Genomic DNA, 15,093 nt, shown 5'->3' on the forward strand with positions numbered 1-15,093 from the left:
AACAAAATCTAAGTCCATATTCTGTTAGAACACAGACTGCGTTAGTAATTTTTGATCTGAATCCACATTCTGTTAGAAAACAGGCTGAGTTAGTGTTCTGTTAGAACACAGGGTACGTGAGTGTTCTGTTAGAATACTGAGGTCAGTGAGTATTCTTTAAATATAGACTGAGTCCATATTCTGTTAGAACACAGGCTGTGTGAGTATTCTGTTAGAACACAGGCTGAGTCAATACTCTGGTAAAATACTGGTTGAGTGAGTATTCTTTAAACATAGACTGAGTCCATATTCTGTTCGAAACAGACTGAGTAATTTTTGAACAAAATCTGAGTCCACATTCTGTTAGAACACAGGCTGAGTTAGTATTCTGTTAGAACACTGGCTACGTGAGTGTTCTGTTAGAATACTGAGGTGAGTGAGTATTCTTTAAATATAGACTGAGTACATATTCTGTTAGAACACAGGCTGTGTGAGTATTCTGTTAGAACACAGGCTACGTGAGTGTTCTGTTAGAATACTGAGGTGAGTGAGTATTTTTTAAACAGAGACTGCGTCCAAATTCTGTTAGAACACAGACTGAGTAAGTAATTTTTGAACAATATCTGAGTACACATTCTGTTAGAACACAGGCTAAGTGAGCGTTCTGCTAGAACACAGGCTGAGTGAGTATTCTTGAAAATAGTCTGAATCCATATTCTGGTAGAACACTGGCTGAGTGAGTATTCTTTAAACATAGACTGAGTCCATATTCTGTTAGAACACAGACTGAGTAATTTTTGAACAAAATCTGAGTTCATATTCTGTTAGAACACAGACTGAGTTAGTAATTTTTGATCTGAAACCACATTCTGTTAGAACACAGGCTAAGTGAGTGTTATGTTAGAACACTGAGCTGAGTGAGTATTCTTTAAACAAAGACTGAGACCATATTCTGTTAGAAACAGACTGAGTAATTTTTGAACAAAATCTGAGTCCACATTCTGTTAGAACACAGACTGAGTTAGTAATTTTTGATCTGAATCCACATTCTGTTAGAACACAGGATGAGTTAGTATTCTGTTAGAACACTGGCTACGTGAGTGTTCTGTTAGAATACTGAGGTGAGTGAGTATTCTTTAAATATAGACTGAGTCCATATTCTGTTAGAACACAGACTGAGTAATTTTTGAACAAAATCTGAGTTCATATTCTGTTAGAACACAGACTGAGTTAGTAATTTTTGATCTGAATCCACATTCTGTTAGAACACAGACTGAGTTAGTAATTTTTGATCTGAATCCACATTCTGTTAGAACACAGACTGAGTAATTTTTGAACAAAATCTGAGTCCACATTCTGTTAGAACACAGACTGAGTTAGTAATATTTGATCTGAATGCACATTCTGTTAGAACACAGGCTGAGTTAGTATTCTGTTAGAACACTGGCTACGTGAGTGTTCTGTAGGAATACTGAGGTGAGTGAGTATTCTTTAAATATAGACTGAGTCCATATTCTGTTAGAACACAGGCTGTGTGAGTATTCTGTTAGAACACAGGCTGAGTCCATACTCTGGTAAAATACTGGCTGAGTGAGTATTCTTTAAACATAGACTGAGTCCATATTCTGTTAGAACACAGACTGAGTAATTTTTGAACAAAATCTGAGTTCATATTCTGTTAGAACACAGACTGAGTTAGTAATTTTTGATCTGAACCCACATTCTGTTAGAACACAGACTGAGTTAGTAATTTTTGATCTGAAACCACATTCTGTTAGAACACAGGCTAAGTGAGTGTTATGTTAGAACACTGAGCTGAGTGAGTATTCTTTAAACAAAGACTGAGACCATATTCTGTTAGAAACAGACTGAGTAATTTTTGAACAAAATCTGAGTCCACATTCTGTTAGAACACAGGATGAGTTAGTATTCTGTTAGAACACTGGCTACGTGAGTGTTCTGTTAGAATACTTAGGTGAGTGAATATTCTTTAAATATAGACTGAGTCCATATTCTGTTAGAACACAGACTGAGTAATTTTTGAACAAAATCTGAGTTCATATTCTGTTAGAACACAGACTGAGTTAGTAATTTTTGATCTGAACCCACATTCTGTTAGAACACAGACTGAGTTAGTAATTTTTATCTGAATCCACATTCTGTTTGAACACAGGCTGAATAATTTTTGAACAAAATCTGAGTCCACATTCTGTTAGAACACAGACTGAGTTAGTAATATTTGATCTGAATCCACATTCCGTTAGAACACAGGCTGAGTTAGTATTCTGTTATAACACTGGCTACATGAGTGTTCTGTTGGAATACTGAGGTGAGTGAGTATTCTTTAAATATAGACTGAGTCCATATTCTGTTAGAACACAGGCTGTGTGAGTATTCTGTTAGAACACAGGCTGAGTCCATACTCTGGTAAAATACTGGCTGAGTGAGTATTCTTTAAACATAGACTGAGTCCATATTCTGTTAGAACACAGACTGAGTAATTTTTGAACAAAATCTAAGTCCATATTCTGTTAGAACACAGACTGCGTTAGTAATTTTTGATCTGAATCCACATTTTGTTAGAAAACAGGCTGAGTTAGTGTTCTCTTAGAACACAGGCTACGTGAGTGTTCTGTTAGAACACTGAGGTGAGTGAGTATTTTTTAAACAGAGACTGCGTCCAAATTCTGTTAGAACACAGACTGAGTTAGTAATTTTTGAACAATATCTGAGTACACATTCTGTTAGAACACAGGCTAAGTGAGCGTTCTGCTAGAACACAGGCTGAGTGAGTATTCTTGAAAATAGTCTGAATCCATATTCTGGTAGAACACTGGCTGAGTGAGTATTCTTTAAACATAGACTGAGTCCATATTCTGTTAGAACACAGACTGAGTAATTTTTGAACAAAATCTGAGTTCATATTCTGTTAGAACACAGACTGAGTTAGTAATTTTTGATCTGAAACCACATTCTGTTAGAACAAAGGCTAAGTGAGTGTTATGTTAGAACACTGAGCTGAGTGAGTATTATTTAAACAAAGACTGAGACCATATTCTGTTAGAAACAGACTGAGTAACTTTTGAACAAAATCTGAGTCCACATTCTGTTAGAACACAGACTGAGTTAGTAATTTTTGATCTGAATCCACATTCTGTTAGAACACAGGATGAGTTAGTATTCTGTTAGAACACTGGCTACGTGAGTGTTCTGTTAGAATACTGAGGTGAGTGAGTATTCTTTAAATATAGACTGAGTGCATATTCTGTTAGAACACAGACTGAGTAATTTTTGAACAAAATCTGAGTTCATATTCTGTTAGAACACAGACTGAGTTAGTAATTTTTGATCTGAACCCACATTCTGTTAGAACACAGACTGAGTTAGTAATTTTTGATCTGAATCCACATTCTGTTAGAACACAGACTGAGTAATTTTTGAACAAAATCTGAGTCCACATTCTGTTAGAACACAGACTGAGTTAGTAATATTTGATCTGAATGCACATTCTGTTAGAACACAGGCTGAGTTAGTATTCTGTTAGAACACTGGCTACGTGAGTGTTCTGTAGGAATACTGAGGTGAGTGAGTATTCTTTAAATATAGACTGAGTCCATATTCTGTTAGAACACAGGCTGTGTGAGTATTCTGTTAGAACACAGGCTGAGTCCATACTCTGGTAAAATACTGGCTGAGTGAGTATTCTTTAAACATAGACTGAGTCCATATGCTGTTAGAACACAGACTGAGTAATTTTTGAACAAAATCTAAGTCCATATTCTGTTAGAACACAGACTGCGTTAGTAATTTTTGATCTGAATCCACATTCTGTTAGAAAACAGGCTGAGTTAGTGTTCTGTTAGAACACAGGGTACGTGAGTGTTCTGTTAGAATACTGAGGTCAGTGAGTATTCTTTAAATATAGACTGAGTCCATATTCTGTTAGAACACAGGCTGTGTGAGTATTCTGGTAAAACACAGGCTGAGTCCATACTCTGGTAAAATACTGGTTGAGTGAGTATTCTTTAAACATAGACTGAGTCCATATTCTGTTAGAAACAGACTGAGTAATTTTTGAACAAAATCTGAGTCCACATTCTGTTAGAACACAGGCTGAGTTAGTATTCTGTTAGAACACTGGCTACGTGAGTGTTCTGTTAGAATACTGAGGTGAGTGAGTATTCTTTAAATATAGACTGAGTACATATTCTGTTAGAACACAGGCTGTGTGAGTATTCTGTTAGAACACAGGCTGAGTCCATACTCTGGTAAAATACTGGCTGAGTGAGTATTCTTTAAACATACACTGAGTCCATATTCTGTTAGAACACAGACTGAGTAATTTTTGAACAAAATCTAAGTCCATATTCTGTTAGAACACAGACTGCGTTAGTAATTTTTGATCTGAATCCACATTTTGTTAGAAAACAGGCTGAGTTAGTGTTCTGTTAGAACACAGGCTACGTGAGTGTTCTGTTAGAATACTGAGGTGAGTGAGTATTTTTTAAACAGAGACTGCGTCCAAATTCTGTTAGAACACAGACTGAGTAAGTAATTTTTGAACAATATCTGAGTACACATTCTGTTAGAACACAGGCTAAGTGAGCGTTCTGCTAGAACACAGGCTGAGTGAGTATTCTTGAAAATAGTCTGAATCCATATTCTGGTAGAACACTGGCTGAGTGAGTATTCTTTAAACATAGACTGAGTCCATATTCTGTTAGAACACAGACTGAGTAATTTTTGAACAAAATCTGAGTTCATATTCTGTTAGAACACAGACTGAGTTAGTAATTTTTGATCTGAAACCACATTCTGTTAGAACACAGGCTGAGTTAGTATTCTGTTAGAACACTGGCTACGTGAGTGTTCTGTTAGAATACTGAGGTGAGTGTGTATTCTTTAAATATAGACTGAGTCCATATTCTGTTAGAACACAGGCTGTGTGAGTATTCTGTTAGAACACAGGCTGAGTCCATACTCTGGTAAAATACTGGCTGAGTGAGTATTCTTTAAACATAGACTGAGTCCATATTCTGTTAGAACACAGACTGAGTAATTTTTGAACAAAATCTAAGTCCATATTCTGTTAGAACACAGACTGCGTTAGTAATTTTTGATCTGAATCCACATTTTGTTAGAAAACAGGCTGAGTTAGTGTTCTGTTAGAACACAGGCTACGTGAGTGTTCTGTTAGAATACTGAGGTGAGTGAGTATTTTTTAAACAGAGACTGCGTCCAAATTCTGTTAGAACACAGACTGAGTAAGTAATTTTTGAACAATATCTGAGTCCACATTCTGTTAGAACACAGGCTAAGTGAGCGTTCTGCTAGAACACAGGCTGAGTGAGTATTCTTGAAAATAGTCTGAATCCATATTCTGGTAGAACACTGGCTGAGTGAGTATTCTTTAAACATAGACTGAGTCCATATTCTGTTAGAACACAGACTGAGTAATTTTTGAACAAAATCTGAGTTCATATTCTGTTAGAACACAGACTGAGTTAGTAATTTTTGATCTGAAACCACATTCTGTTAGAACACAGGCTAAGTGAGTGTTATGTTAGAACACTGAGCTGAGTGAGTATTCTTTAAACAAAGACTGAGACCATATTCTGTTAGAAACAGACTGAATAATTTTTGAACAAAATCTGAGTCCACATTCTGTTAGAACACAGACTGAGTTAGTAATATTTGATCTGAATCCACATTCCGTTAGAACACAGGCTGAGTTAGTATTCTGTTATAACACTGGCTACATGAGTGTTCTGTTGGAATACTGAGGTGAGTGAGTATTCTTTAAATATAGACTGAGTCCATATTCTGTTAGAACACAGGCTGTGTGAGTATTCTGTTAGAACACAGGCTGAGTCCATACTCTGGTAAAATACTGGCTGAGTGAGTATTCTTTAAACATAGACTGAGTCCATATTCTGTTAGAACACAGACTGAGTAATTTTTGAACAAAATCTAAGTCCATATTCTGTTAGAACACAGACTGCGTTAGTAATTTTTGATCTGAATCCACATTTTGTTAGAAAACAGGCTGAGTTAGTGTTCTCTTAGAACACAGGCTACGTGAGTGTTCTGTTAGAACACTGAGGTGAGTGAGTATTTTTTAAACAGAGACTGCGTCCAAATTCTGTTAGAACACAGACTGAGTTAGTAATTTTTGAACAATATCTGAGTACACATTCTTTTAGAACACAGGCTAAGTGAGCGTTCTGCTAGAACACAGGCTGAGTGAGTATTCTTGAAAATAGTCTGAATCCATATTCTGGTAGAACACTGGCTGAGTGAGTATTCTTTAAACATAGACTGAGTCCATATTCTGTTAGAACACAGACTGAGTAATTTTTGAACAAAATCTGAGTTCATATTCTGTTAGAACACAGACTGAGTTAGTAATTTTTGATCTGAAACCACATTCTGTTAGAACACAGGCTAAGTGAGTGTTATGTTAGAACACTGAGCTGAGTGAGTATTCTTTAAACAAAGACTGAGACCATATTCTGTTAGAAACAGACTGAGTAATTTTTGAACAAAATCTGAGTCCACATTCTGTTAGAACACAGACTGAGTTAGTAATTTTTGATCTGAACCCACATTCTGTTAGAACACAGACTGAGTTAGTAATTTTTGATCTGAATCCACATTCTGTTAGAACACAGACTGAGTAATTTTTGAACAAAATCTGAGTCCACATTCTGTTAGAACACAGACTGAGTTAGTAATATTTGATCTGAATGCACATTCTGTTAGAACACAGGCTGAGTTAGTATTCTGTTAGAACACTGGCTACGTAAGTGTTCTGTAGGAATACTGAGGTGAGTGAGTATTCTTTAAATATAGACTGAGTCCATATTCTGTTAGAACACAGGCTGTGTGAGTATTCTGTTAGAACACAGGCTGAGTCCATACTCTGGTAAAATACTGGCTGAGTGAGTATTCTTTAAACATAGACTGAGTCCATATGCTGTTAGAACACAGACTGAGTAATTTTTGAACAAAATCTAAGTCCATATTCTGTTAGAACACAGACTGCGTTAGTAATTTTTGATCTGAATCCACATTCTGTTAGAAAACAGGCTAAGTTAGTGTTCTGTTAGAACACAGGGTACGTGAGTGTTCTGTTAGAATACTGAGGTCAGTTAGTATTCTTTAAATATAGACTGAGTCCATATTCTGTTAGAACACAGGCTGTGTGAGTATTCTGGTAGAACACAGGCTGAGTCCATACTCTGTTAAAATACTGGTTGAGTGAGTATTCTTTAAACATAGACTGAGTCCATATTCTGTTCGAAACAGACTGAGTAATTTTTGAACAAAATCTGAGTCCACATTCTGTTAGAACACAGGCTGAGTTAGTATTCTGTTAGAACACTGGCTACGTGAGTGTTCTGTTAGAATACTGAGGTGAGTGAGTATTCTTTAAATATAGACTGAGTACATATTCTGTTAGAACACAGGCTGTGTGAGTATTCTGTTAGAACACAGGCTGAGTCCATACTCTGGTAAAATACTGGCTGAGTGAGTATTCTTTAAACATAGACTGAGTCCATATTCTGTTAGAACACAGACTGAGTAATTTTTGAACAAAATCTAAGTCCATATTCTGTTAGAACACAGACTGCGTTAGTAATTTTTGATCTGAATCCACATTTTGTTAGAAAACAGGCTGAGTTAGTGTTCTGTTAGAACACAGGCTACGTGAGTGTTCAGTTAGAACACTGAGGTGAGTGAGTATTTTTTAAACAGAGACTGCGTCCAAATTCTGTTAGAACACAGACTGAGTTAGTAATTTTTGAACAATATCTGAGTCCACATTCTGTTAGAACACAGGCTAAGTGAGCGTTCTGCTAGAACACAGGCTGAGTGAGTATTCTTGAAAATAGTCTGAATCCATATTCTGGTAGAACACTGGCTGAGTGAGTATTCTTTAAACATAGACTGAGTCCACATTCTGTTAGAACACAGACTGCGTTAGTAATATTTGATCTGAATCCACATTCTGTTAGAAAGAAGGCTGAGTTAGTGTTCTGTTAGAACACAGGCTACGTGAGTGTTCTGTTAGAATACTGAGGTGAGTGAGTATTCTTTAAATATAGACTGAGTCCATATTCTGTTAGAACACGGACTGAGTAATTTTTGAACAAAATCTGAGTTCATATTCTGTTAGAACACAGACTGAGTTAGTAATTTTTGATCTGAAACCACATTCTGTTAGAACACAGGCTAAGTGAGTGTTATGTTAGAACACTGAGCTAAGTGAGTATTCTTTAAACAAAGACTGAGACCATATTCTGTTAGAAACAGACTGAGTAATTTTTGAACAAAATCTGAGTCCACATTCTGTTAGAACACAGGCTGAGTTAGTATTCTGTTAGAACACTGGCTACGTGAGTGTTCTGTTAGAATACTTAGGTGAGTGAGTATTCTTTAAATATAGACTGAGTACATATTCTGTTAGAACACAGGCTGTGTGAGTATTCTGTTAGAACACAGGCTGAGTCCATACTCTGGTAAAATACTGGCTGAGTGAGTATTCTTTAAACATAGACTGAGTCCATATTCTGTTAGAACACAGACTGAGTAATTTTTGAACAAAATCTAAGTCCATATTCTGTTAGAACACAGACTGCGTTAGTAATTTTTGATCTGAATCCACATTTTGTTAGAAAACAGGCTGAGTTAGTGTTCTGTTAGAACACAGGCTACGTGAGTGTTCTGTTAGAATACTGAGGTGAGTGAGTATTTTTTAAACAGAGACTGCGTCCAAATTCTGTTAGAACACAGACTGAGTAAGTAATTTTTGAACAATATCTGAGTACACATTCTGTTAGAACACAGGCTAAGTGAGCGTTCTGCTAGAACACAGGCTGAGTGAGTATTCTTGAAAATAGTCTGAATCCATATTCTGGTAGAACACTGGCTGAGTGAGTATTCTTTAAACATAGACTGAGTCCATATTCTGTTAGAACACAGACTGAGTAATTTTTGAACAAAATCTGAGTTCATATTCTGTTAGAACACAGACTGAGTTAGTAATTTTTGATCTGAAACCACATTCTGTTAGAACACAGGCTAAGTGAGTGTTATGTTAGAACACTGAGCTGAGTGAGTATTCTTTAAACAAAGACTGAGACCATATTCTGTTAGAAACAGACTGAGTAATTTTTGAACAAAATCTGAGTCCACATTCTGTTAGAACACAGACTGAGTTAGTAATTTTTGATCTGAATCCACATTCTGTTAGAACACAGGATGAGTTAGTATTCTGTTAGAACACTGGCTACGTGAGTGTTCTGTTAGAATACTGAGGTGAGTGAGTATTATTTAAATATAGACTGAGTGCATATTCTGTTAGAACACAGACTGAGTAATTTTTGAACAAAATCTGAGTTCATATTCTGTTAGAACACAGACTGAGTTAGTAATTTTTGATCTGAACCCACATTCTGTTAGAACACAGACTGAGTTAGTAATTTTTGATCTGAAACCACATTCTGTTAGAACACAGGCTAAGTGAGTGTTATGTTAGAACACTGAGCTGAGTGAGTATTCTTTAAACAAAGACTGAGACCATATTCTGTTAGAAACAGACTGAGTAATTTTTGAACAAAATCTGAACCCACATTCTGTTAGAACACAGACTGAGTTAGTAATTTTTGATCTGAATCCACATTCTGTTAGAACACAGACTGAGTAATTTTTGAACAAAATCTGAGTCCACATTCTGTTAGAACACAGACTGAGTTAGTAATATTTGATCTGAATGCACATTCTGTTAGAACACAGGCTGAGTTAGTATTCTGTTAGAACACTGGCTACGTGAGTGTTCTGTAGGAATACTGAGGTGAGTGAGTATTCTTTAAATATAGACTGAGTCCATATTCTGTTAGAACACAGGCTGAGTCCATACTCTGGTAAAATACTGGCTGAGTGAGTATTCTTTAAACATAGACTGAGTCCATATTCTGTTAGAACACAGACTAATTTTTGAACAAAATCTAAGTCCATATTCTGTTAGAACACAGACTGCGTTAGTAATTTTTGATCTGAATCCACATTCTGTTAGAAAACAGGCTGAGTTAGTGTTCTGTTAGAACACAGGGTACGTGAGTGTTCTGTTAGAATACTGAGGTCAGTGAGTATTCTTTAAATATAGACTGAGTCCATATTCTGTTAGAACACAGGCTGTGTGAGTATTCTGGTAGAACACAGGCTGAGTCCATACTCTGGTAAAATACTGGTTGAGTGAGTATTCTTTAAACATAGACTGAGTCCATATTCTGTTCGAAACAGACTGAGTAATTTTTGAACAAAATCTGAGTCCACATTCTGTTAGAACACAGGCTGAGTTAGTATTCTGTTAGAACACTGGCTACGTGAGTGTTCTGTTAGAATACTGAGGTGAGTGAGTATTCTTTAAATATAGACTGAGTACATATTCTGTTAGAACACAGGCTGTGTGAGTATTCTGTTAGAACACAGGCTGAGTCCATACTCTGGTAAAATACTGGCTGAGTGAGTATTCTTTAAACATAGACTGAGTCCATATTCAGTTAGAACACAGACTGAGTAATTTTTGAACAAAATCTAAGTCCATATTCTGTTAGAACACAGACTGCGTTAGTAATTTTTGATCTGAATCCACATTCTGTTAGAAAACAGGCTGAGTTAGTGTTCTGTTAGAACACAGGGTACGTGAGTGTTCTGTTAGAATACTGAGGTCAGTGAGTATTCTTTAAATATAGACTGAGTCCATATTCTGTTAGAACACAGGCTGTGTGAATATTCTGGTAGAACACAGGCTGAGTCCATACTCTGGTAAAATACTGGTTGAGTGAGTATTCTTTAAACATAGACTGAGTCCATATTCTGTTCGAAACAGACTGAGTAATTTTTGAACAAAATCTGAGTCCACATTCTGTTAGAACACAGGCTGAGTTAGTATTCTGTTAGAACACTGGCTACGTGACTGTTTTGTTAGAATACTGAGGTGAGTGAGTATTCTTTAAATATAGACTGAGTACATATTCTGTTAGAACACAGGCTGTGTGAGTATTCTGTTAGAACACAGGCTGAGTCCATACTCTGGTAAAATACTGGCTGAGTGAGTATTCTTTAAACATAGACTGAGTCCATATTCTGTTAGAACACAGACTGAGTAATTTTTGAACAAAATCTAAGTCCATATTCTGTTAGAACACAGACTGCGTTAGTAATTTTTGATCTGAATCCACATTTTGTTAGAAAACAGGCTGAGTTAGTGTTCTGTTAGAACACAGGCTACGTGAGTGTTCTGTTAGAATACTGAGGTGAGTGAGTATTTTTTAAACAGAGACTGCGTCCAAATTCTGTTAGAACACAGACTGAGTAAGTAATTTTTGAACAATATCTGAGTACACATTCTGTTAGAACACAGGCTAAGTGAGCGTTCTGCTAGAACACAGGCTGAGTGAGTATTCTTGAAAATAGTCTGAATCCATATTCTGGTAGAACACTGGCTGAGTGAGTATTCTTTAAACATAGACTGAGTCCATATTCTGTTAGAACACAGACTGAGTAATTTTTGAACAAAATCTGAGTTCATATTCTGTTAGAACACAGACTGAGTTAGTAATTTTTGATCTGAAACCACATTCTGTTAGAACACAGGCTAAGTGAGTGTTATGTTAGAACACTGAGCTGAGTGAGTATTCTTTAAACAAAGACTGAGACCATATTCTGTTAGAAACAGACTGAGTAATTTTTGAACAAAATCTGAGTCCACATTCTGTTAGAACACAGACTGAGTTAGTAATTTTTGATCTGAATCCACATTCTGTTAGAACACAGGATGAGTCAGTATTCTGTTAGAACACTGGCTACGTGACTGTTCTGTTAGAATACTGAGGTGAGTGAGTATTCTTTAAATATAGACTGAGTCCATATTCTGTTAGAACACAGACTGAGTAATTTTTGAACAAAATCTGAGTTCATATTCTGTTAGAACACAGACTGAGTTAGTAATTTTTGATCTGAACCCACATTCTGTTAGAACACAGACTGAGTTAGTAATTTTTGATCTGAATCCACATTCTGTTAGAACACAGACTGAGTAATTTTTGAACAAAATCTGAGTCCACATTCTGTTAGAACACAGACTGAGTTAGTAATATTTGATCTGAATGCACATTCTGTTAGAACACAGGCTGAGTTAGTATTCTGTTAGAACACTGGCTACGTGAGTGTTCTGTAGGAATACTGAGGTGAGTGAGTATTCTTTAAATATAGACTGAGTCCATATTCTGTTAGAACACAGGCTGTGTGAGTATTCTGTTAGAACACAGGCTGAGTCCATACTCTGGTAAAATACTGGCTGAGTGAGTATTCTTTAAACATAGACTGAGTCCATATTCTGTTAGAACACAGACTGAGTAATTTTTGAACAAAATCTAAGTCCATATTCTGTTAGAACACAGACTGCGTTAGTAATTTTTGATCTGAATCCACATTCTGTTAGAAAACAGGCTGAGTTAGTGTTCTGTTAGAACACAGGGTACGTGAGTGTTCTGTTAGAATACTGAGGTCAGTGAGTATTCTTTAAATATAGACTGAGTCCATATTCTGTTAGAACACAGGCTGTGTGAGTATTCTGGTAGAACACAGGCTGAGTCCATACTCTGGTAAAATACTGGTTGAGTGAGTATTCTTTAAACATAGACTGAGTCCATATTCTGTTCGAAACAGACTGAGTAATTTTTGAACAAAATCTGAGTCCACATTCTGTTAGAACACAGGCTGAGTTAGTATTCTGTTAGAACACTGGCTACGTGAGTGTTCTGTTAGAATACTGAGGTGAGTGAGTATTCTTTAAATATAGACTGAGTCCATATTCTGTTAGAACACAGGCTGTGTGAGTATTCTGTTAGAACACAGGCTGAGTCCATACTCTGGTAAAATACTGGCTGAGTGAGTATTCTTTAAACATAGACTGAGTCCATATTCTGTTAGAACACAGACTGAGTAATTTTTGAACAAAATCTAAGTCCATATTCTGTTAGAACACAGACTGCGTTAGTAATTTTTGATCTGAATCCACATTCTGTTAGAAAACAGGCTGAGTTAGTGTTCTGTTAGAACACAGGGTACGTGAGTGTTCTGTTAGAACACTGAGGTCAGTGAGTATTCTTTAAATATAGACTGAGTCCATATTCTGTTAGAACACAGGCTGTGTGAGTATTCTGGTAGAACACAGGCTGAGTCCATACTCTGGTAAAATACTGGTTGAGTGAGTATTCTTTAAACATAGACTGACTCCATATTCTGTTCGAAACAGACTGAGTAATTTTTGAACAAAATCTGAGTCCACATTCTGTTAGAACACAGGCTGAGTTAGTATTCTGTTAGAACACTGGCTACGTGAGTGTTCTGTTAGAATACTGAGGTGAGTGAGTATTCTTTAAATATAGACTGAGTCCATAATCTGTTAGAACACAGGCTGTGTGAGTATTCTGTTAGAACACAGGCTGAGTCCATACTCTGGTAAAATACTGGCTGAGTGAGTATTCTTTAAACATAGACTGAGTCCATATTCTGTTAGAACACAGACTGAGTAATTTTTGAACAAAATCTAAGTCCATATTCTGTTAGAACACAGACTGCGTTAGTAATTTTTGATCTGAATCCACATTTTGTTAGAAAACAGGCTGAGTTAGTGTTCTGTTAGAACACAGGCTACGTGAGTGTTCTGTTAGAATACTGAGGTGAGTGAGTATTTTTTAAACAGAGACTGCGTCCAAATTCTGTTAGAACACAGACTGAGTAAGTAATTTTTGAACAATATCTGAGTCCACATTCTGTTAGAACACAGGCTAAGTGAGCGTTCTGCTAGAACACAGGCTGAGTGAGTATTCTTGAAAATAGTCTGAATCCATATTCTGGTAGAACACTGGCTGAGTGAGTATTCTTTAAACATAGACTGAGTCCATATTCTGTTAGAACACAGACTGAGTAATTTTTGAACAAAATCTGAGTTCATATTCTGTTAGAACACAGACTGAGTTAGTAATTTTTGATCTGAAACCACATTCTGTTAGAACACAGGCTAAGTGAGTGTTATGTTAGAACACTGAGCTGAGTGAGTATTCTTTAAACAAAGACTGAGACCATATTCTGTTAGAAACAGACTGAGTAATTTTTGAACAAAATCTGAGTCCACATTCTGTTAGAACACAGACTGAGTTAGTAATTTTTGATCTGAATCCACATTCTGTTAGAACACAGGATGAGTTAGTATTCTGTTAGAACACTGGCTACGTGAGTGTTCTGTTAGAATACTGAGGTGAGTGAGTATTCTTTAAATATAGACTGAGTCCATATTCTGTTAGAACACAGACTGAGTAATTTTTGAACAAAATCTGAGTTCATATTCTGTTAGAACACAGACTGAGTTAGTAATTTTTGATCTGAACCCACATTCTGTTAGAACACAGACTGAGTTAGTAATTTTTGATCTGAATCCACATTCTGTTAGAACACAGACTGAGTTAGTAATATTTGATCTGAATGCACATTCTGTTAGAACACAGGCTGAGTTAGTATTCTGTTAGAACACTGGCTACGTGAGTGTTCTGTAGGAATACTGAGGTGAGTGAGTATTCTTTAAATATAGACTGAGTCCATATTCTGTTAGAACACAGGCTGTGTGAGTATTCTGTTAGAACACAGGCTGAGTCCATACTCTGGTAAAATACTGGCTGAGTGAGTATTCTTTAAACATAGACTGAGTCCATATTCTGTTAGAACACAGACTGAGTAATTTTTGAACAAAATCTAAGTCCATATTCTGTTAGAACACAGACTGCGTTAGTAATTTTTGATCTGAATCCACATTCTGTAAGAAAACAGGCTGAGTTAGTGTTCTGTTAGAACACAGGGTACGTGAGTGTTCTGTTAGAATACTGAGGTCAGTGAGTATTCTTTAAATATAGACTGAGTCCATATTCTGTTAGAACACAGGCTGTGTGAGTATTCTGGTAGAACACAGGCTGAGTCCATACTCTGGTAAAATACTGGTTGAGTGAGTATTCTTTAAACATAGACTGAGTCCATATTCTGTTCGAAACA

The sequence above is a fragment of the Furipterus horrens genome, unplaced genomic scaffold (genome assembly GCF_987537825.1).
Source record: "Furipterus horrens unplaced genomic scaffold, mFurHor1.1.pri manual_scaffold_11, whole genome shotgun sequence".
NCBI lineage: Eukaryota > Metazoa > Chordata > Mammalia > Chiroptera > Furipteridae > Furipterus > Furipterus horrens.